Source organism: Hyperoodon ampullatus (assembly GCF_949752795.1).
Source record: "Hyperoodon ampullatus genome assembly, chromosome: 10".
In the NCBI taxonomy this organism is placed as follows: domain Eukaryota; kingdom Metazoa; phylum Chordata; class Mammalia; order Artiodactyla; family Ziphiidae; genus Hyperoodon; species Hyperoodon ampullatus.
In genome coordinates this window covers 66,807-73,791 of record NC_136923.1, presented here as the reverse complement: position 1 = coordinate 73,791, position 6,985 = coordinate 66,807, and positions in this window count along the sequence as shown.

Genomic DNA, 6,985 nt, shown 5'->3' with positions numbered 1-6,985 from the left:
CTAAGGCCTTGATACTATTGCTAACTAAGGCCCCAGCCCTAGCCCGACCCCTAGCCCCAGCTCCAGTCCTAGCCCAAGCCCCAGCCCCAGCCCCAGCCCTAGCCCCAGCGGCAGCCGCAGTCCCAGCCCTAGCCCCAACCCCACCCCTAGCCCGAGCCCCAGCCCCTGATGCTGATCCTATAGAGGCCCTTATGATCCTTCTACGTGTTCGCCTTGCAATGTGGTAACTAAGGCCTTGACACTATTTCTAACTAAGGCCCCAGGTCCAGCCCCAGCCCCTGATGCTGATCCTATAGAGGCCCTTATGATCCTTCTAGGCGTTCGCCTTGCAATGTGGTAACTAAGGCCTTGACACTATTTCTAAGTAAGGCCCCAGGTCCAGCCCCAGCCCCTGATGCTGATCCTATAGAGGCCTTTATGCTCCTCCTAGGCCTTGCCGTGAAACTGTCCTTAACTCAGGCTTTGACACTACTACTAACTCAGGCCGTGATACTGTCCCTAAGGCCCTGACAGTGTCCCTGAATAAGGGACTGAATGTCCTCCTAACTCTGGCCCTGCCATTATACATAAAAAAAGCTCTGGGGCTTCCCTGGTGGCGCAGTGGTTGAGAGTCCGCCTGCCGATGCAGGGGACACGGGTTCGTGCCCCGGTCCGGGGGGATCCCACGTGCCGCGGAGCGGCTGGGCCCGTGAGCCATGGCCGCTGAGCCTGCGCGTCCGGAGCCTGTGCTCCGCAACGGGAGAGGCCACGGCAGTGAGAGGCCCGCGTACCGCAAAAAAAAAAAAAAAAAAAAAAAAAAGCTCTGAAGCTCGTCCTAACCGAGGCCCAGAGAGTGTCCCTCACTAAGGCCCTGACACTACTACTAACTCAGGCCCTGTCATTATACCTAACGAAAGCTCTGTTGCTAAACCTAACTAAGGCCGTGACAGTGACGCTAACTAAGGCCTTGACACTATTCCTAACTAAGGCCCAGCCCTAGCCCGACCCCTAGCCCCAGCCCCAGCCCTAGCCCCAGCCGCAGCCGCAGCCGCAGTCCCAGCCCTAGCCCCAGCCCCAACCCCACCCCCAGCTTCAGCCCCAGCCCCTGATGCTGATCCTATAGAGGCCCTTATGATCCTTCTAGGCGTTCGCCTGACAATGTGGTAACTAAGGCCTTGACACTATTTCTAACTAAGGCCCCAGGTCCAGCCCCAGCCGCAGCCCCAGCCCCTGATGCTGATCCTATAGAGGCCTTTATGCTCCTCCTAGGCCTTGCCCTGACACTGTCCTTAACTCAGGCCTTGACACTACTACTAACTCAGGCCGTGATACTGTCCCTAACTAAGGCCCTGACAGTGTCCCTGTCTAAGGGACTGAATGTCCTCCTAACTCTGGCCCTGCCATTATACACAAAAAAAGCTCTGACGCTCGTCCTACCCGAGGCCCTGAGACTGTCCTTCTCTAAGGCCCTAACACTACTTGTAACTCAGGCCCTGTCATTATACCTAACGAAAGCTCTTATGGTAACCCTAACTAAGGCCGTGACAGTGACACTAACTAAGGCCTTGACACTCTTCCTAACTAAGGGCCTAGCCCTAGCCCTAGCCCCAGCCCTAGCTCCAGTCCCAGCCCCAGCCCTAGCCCCAGCCCCAGCCCCAACCCCAGCCCCCACCCCAACCCCAGCCCCCACCCCTAATCCTACAGAGGCCCTTATGCTCCTCCTAGGCCTTTCCCTGACACTGTCCTTAACTAAGGCATTGTCACTATCTCTAACTAAGGCCCCAGCCCCAGCGCCAGCCCCATGCAGCCCCAGTCCCAGGCCTAGCCCCAGCCCTAGCCCCAGCCCTAGCCCCAGCCCTAGCCCCAGTCCCAGCCCCAGCCCTAGCCCCAGCCCCAGCCCCAACCCCCGCCCCAGCCCCAGCCTCTGTTGCTTATCCTACAAAGACCCTTATGCTACTCCTATGCCTTTCCGTGACACTGTCCTTAACTCAGGCCTTGACACTACTACTAACTCAGGCCGTGATACTGTCCCTCACTACGGCCCTGACAGTGTCCCTAACTAAGGGCCTGACTCTCCTCCTAACTGTGGCCCTGCCATTATACATAAAAAAGGCTCGGACGCTCGTCCTAATCGAGGGCCTGACACTGTCCCTCACTAAGGCCCTGACACTACTTTTAACTCAGGGCCATATTATACCTAACGAAGGCTCTGATGCCAACCCTAACTATGGCCCTGACAGTGACCCTAACTAAGGCTTTCACACTATTTCTACCTAAGGCCCCAGCCGTAGCCCGACCCCCAGCCCCAGCTCCAGCCCTAGCCCGAGGCCCAGCCCTAGCCCTAGCCCCAGCCACAGCCCCAGTCCTAGCCCCAGCCCAAGGCCCAACCCCAGCACCTGATGCTGATCCTACAGAGGCCCTTATGCTCCTCCTAGGCCTTGCCCTGACACTGTCCTCAACTCAGGCCTTGACGCTACTACTAACTCAGGCCGTGATACTGTCCCTAACTAAGGCCCTGACAGTGTCCCTGTATAAGGGAATGAATGTCCTCCTAACTGTGGCCCTGCCATTATACATAAAAAAAGCTCTGACGCTCGTCCTAACCGAGGCCCTGAGACTGTCCCTCACTAAGGCCCTGACACTACTTCTAACTCAGGCCCTGTCATTATACCTGACGAAAGCTCTGATGCTAACCCGAAATAAGGCCCTGACAGTGACCCTAACTAAGGCCTTGACACTATTCCTAACTAAGGGCTGAGCCGTAGCCCTAGCCCTAGCCCCAGCCTCAGCCCCAGTACTAGCCCCAGCCGCAGGCCCAACCCCAGCCCCTGATGCTGATCCTACAGAGGTCCTTATGCTCCTCCTAGGCCTTGCCCTCACACTGTCCTTAACTCAGGCCTTGACACTACTACTAACTTAGGCCCTGTCATTATACCTTACGAAAGCTCTGATGCTAAACCTAACTAAGGCCCTGACAGTGACACTAACTAAGGCCTTGATACTATTCCTAACTAAGTGCCTAGCCCTAAACCTAGCCCCAGCCCCAGCCCCAGCCCTAGCCCCAGCCCTAGCCCCAGCCCTAGCCCGAGCCCCAGCCCCAGCCACAACCCTAGCCCTAGCCCTAGCCCCAGCCCTAGCCCCAGCCCGAGGCCCAACCCCAGCCCCTGATGCTGATCCTACAGAGGCCCTTATGCTCCGCCTAGGCCTTGCCCTGACACTGTCCTCAACTCAGGCCTTGACACTACTACTAACTCAGGCTGTGATACTGACCCTAACTAAGGCCGTGACAGTGTCCCTGTCTAAGGGAATGAATGTCCTCCTAACTGTGGCCCTGCCATTATACATAAAAAAAGCTCTGACGCTCGTCCTAACCGAGGCCCTGAGACTGTCCTTCACTAAGGCCCTAACACTACTTCTAACTCAGGCCCTGTCATTATACCTATCGAAAGCTCTGATGCTAACCGTAACTAAGGCCCTGACAGTGACACTAACTAAGGCCTTGACAGTATTCCTAACTAAGGGCCTAGCCCTAGCCCTAGCCCCAGCCCCAGCCCCAAAGCCAGCCCCAGCCCCAGCCTCTTATGCTTATCCTCTAAAGGCCCTTATGCTACTCTTAGGCCTTTCCGTGACACTGTCCTTAACTCAGGCCTTGACACTACTACTAACTCAGGCCATGATACTGTCCCTAAATACGGCCCAGACAGTGTCCCTAACTAAGGGCCTGACTCTCCTCCTAACTGTGTCCCTGCCATTATACATAAAAATGGCTCTGACGCTCGTCCTAATCGAGGGCCTGACACTGTCCCTCACTAAGGCCCTGACACTACTTCTAACTCAGGGACACATTATACCTAACGAAGGCTCTGATGCTAACCCTAACTATGGCCCTGACAGTGAACCTAAGTAAGGCCTTGACACTATTCCTAACTAAGGGCCTAGCCCCAGCCCCAGCTCCAGCCCAAGCCCCAGGCCCAAACCCAGCCCCTGATGCTGATCCTACAGAGGCCCTTATGGTCCTCCTAGGCCTTGCCCTGACACTGTCCTTAACTCAGGTCTTGACACTACTACTAACTCAGGACATGATACTGTCCCTAACTAAGGCCCTGACAGTGTCCCTAACTAAGGGTCTGACTCTCCAACTAACTGTGGCCCTGTCAGTGTCCCTAACTAAGGGTTTGACTCTCCACCTAACTCTGGCCCTGCCATTATACATAAAAAAGGCTCTGACGCTCATCCTAATCGAGGGCCTGACACTGTCCCTCACTAAGGCCCTGACACTAATTCTAACTCAGGGCCACATTATACATAACGAAGGCTCTGATGCTAACCCTAACTATGGCCCTGACAGTGACCCTAACTAAGGCCATGACACTAATCCTAATTAAGGGCCTAGCCCTAAACCTAGCCCCAGCCCTAGCCCCAGTCCCAGCCGCAGCCCCAGCCCGAGCCCCAGCCCCAGCCCCAGCCCCATCCCTAGACTCAGCCTCAGCCTCAGCTCCAGCCCCAGCTCCAGCCCTAGCCCCAGCCCCAGCCCCAGGCCTAGCCCCAGCCCCAGCCCCAGCCCCTGCCCTAGCCCCAGCCGCAGGCCCAACCCCAGCCCCTGATGCTGATCCTACAGAGGCCCTTATGCTCCTCCTAGGCCTTGCCCTGACACTGTCCTTAACTCAGGCCTTGACACTACTACTAACTCAGGCCGTGATACTGTCCCTAACTAAGGCCCTGACAGTGTCCCTGTCTAAGGGACTGAATGTCCTCCTAACTCTGGCCCTGCCATTATACACAAAAAAAGCTCTGACGCTCGTCCTACCCGAGGCCCTGAGACTGTCCTTCTCTAAGGCCCTAACACTACTTGTAACTCAGGCCCTGTCATTATACCTAACGAAAGCTCTTATGGTAACCCTAACTAAGGCCGTGACAGTGACACTAACTAAGGCCTTGACACTCTTCCTAACTAAGGGCCTAGCCCTAGCCCTAGCCCCAGCCCTAGCTCCAGTCCCAGCCCCAGCCCTAGCCCCAGCCCCAGCCCCAACCCCAGCCCCCACCCCAACCCCAGCCCCCACCCCTAATCCTACAGAGGCCCTTATGCTCCTCCTAGGCCTTTCCCTGACACTGTCCTTAACTAAGGCATTGTCACTATATCTAACTAAGGCCCCAGCCCCAGCGCCAGCCCCACGCAGCCCCAGTCCCATGCCCAGCCCCAGCCCTAGCCCCAGCCCTAGCCCCAGCCCCAGCCCTAGCCCCAGTCCCAGCCCCAGCCCTAGCCCCAGCCCCAGCCCCAACCCCCGCCCCAGCCCCAGCCTCTGTTGCTTATCCTACAAAGGCCCTCATGCTACTCCTATGCCTTTCCGTGACACTGTCCTTAACTCAGGCCTTGACACTACTACTAACTCAGGCCGTGATACTGTCCCTCACTACGGCCCTGACAGTGTCCCTAACTAAGGGCCTGACTCTCCTCCTAACTGTGGCCCTGCCATTATACATAAAAAAGGCTCGGACGCTCGTCCTAATCGAGGGCCTGACACTGTCCCTCACTAAGGCCCTGACACTACTTTTAACTCAGGGCCATATTATACCTAACGAAGGCTCTGATGCCAACCCTAACTATGGCCCTGACAGTGACCCTAACTAAGGCTTTCACACTATTCCTACCTAAGGCCCCAGCCGTAGCCCGACCCCTAGCCCCAGCTCCAGCCCTAGCCCAAGGCCCAGCCCTAGCCCTAGCCCCAGCCACAGCCCCAGTCCTAGCCCCAGCCCAAGGCCCAACCCCAGCACCTGATGCTGATCCTACAGAGGCCCTTATGCTCCTCCTAGGCCTTGCCCTGACACTGTCCTCAACTCAGGCCTTGACACTACTACTAACTCAGGCCGTGATACTGTCCCTAACTAAGGCCCTGACAGTGTCCCTGTATAAGGGAATGAATGTCCTCCTAACTGTGGCCCTGCCATTATACATAAAAAAAGCTCTGACGCTCGTCCTAACCGAGGCCCTGAGACTGTCCCTCACTAAGGCCCTGACACTACTTCTAACTCAGGCCCTGTCATTATACCTGACGAAAGCTCTGATGCTAACCCGAAATAAGGCCCTGACAGTGATACTAACTAAGGCCTTGACAGTATTCCTAACTAAGGGCCTAGCCCTAGCACTAGCCCCAGCCCCAGCCCCAGCCCCAGCCCTAGGCCCAGTCCCAGCCCCAGCCCCATCCCCAGCCCGAGCCCCAGCCTTTGGTGCTTATCCTACAAAGGCCCTTATGCTACTCCTAGGCCTTGCCCTGACACTGTCCTTAACTCAGGCCTTGACACTACGACTAACTGAGGCCGTGATACTGTCCCTAACTACGGCCCTGACAGTGTCCCTAACTAAGGGTCTGACTCTCCTCCTGTGTCCCTGCCATTATACGTAAAAAAGGCTCTGACGCTCGTCCTAATCGAGGGCCTGACACTCTCCCTCACTAAGGCCCTGACACTAATTCTAACTCAGGGCCACATTATACCTAACGAAGGCTCTGATGCTAACCCTAACTACGGCCCTGACAGTGACCCTAACTAAGGCCTTGACACTATTCCTAACTAAGGGCTGAGCCGTAGCCCTAGCCCTAGCCCCAGCCCCACCCCGAGCCCTAGCCTCAGGCTCAGCCCTAGCCCTAGCCCCAGCCTCAGCCCCCGTACTAGCCCCAGCCACAGGCCCAACCCCAGCCCCTGATGCTGATCCTACAGAGGCCCTTATGCTCCTCCTAGGCCTTGCCCTCACACTGTCCTTAACTCAGTCCTTGACACTACTACTAACTTAGGCCCTGTCATTATACCTAACGAAAGCTCTGTTGCTAAACCTAACTAAGGCCCTGACAGTGACACTAACTAAGGCCTTGATACTATTGCTAACTAAGGCCCCAGCCCTAGCCCGACCCCTAGCCCCAGCTCCAGCCCTAGCCCAAGCCCCAGCCCCAGCCCCAGCCCTAGCCCCAGCGGCAGCCGCAGTCCCAGCCCTAGCCCCAACCCCACCCCCAGC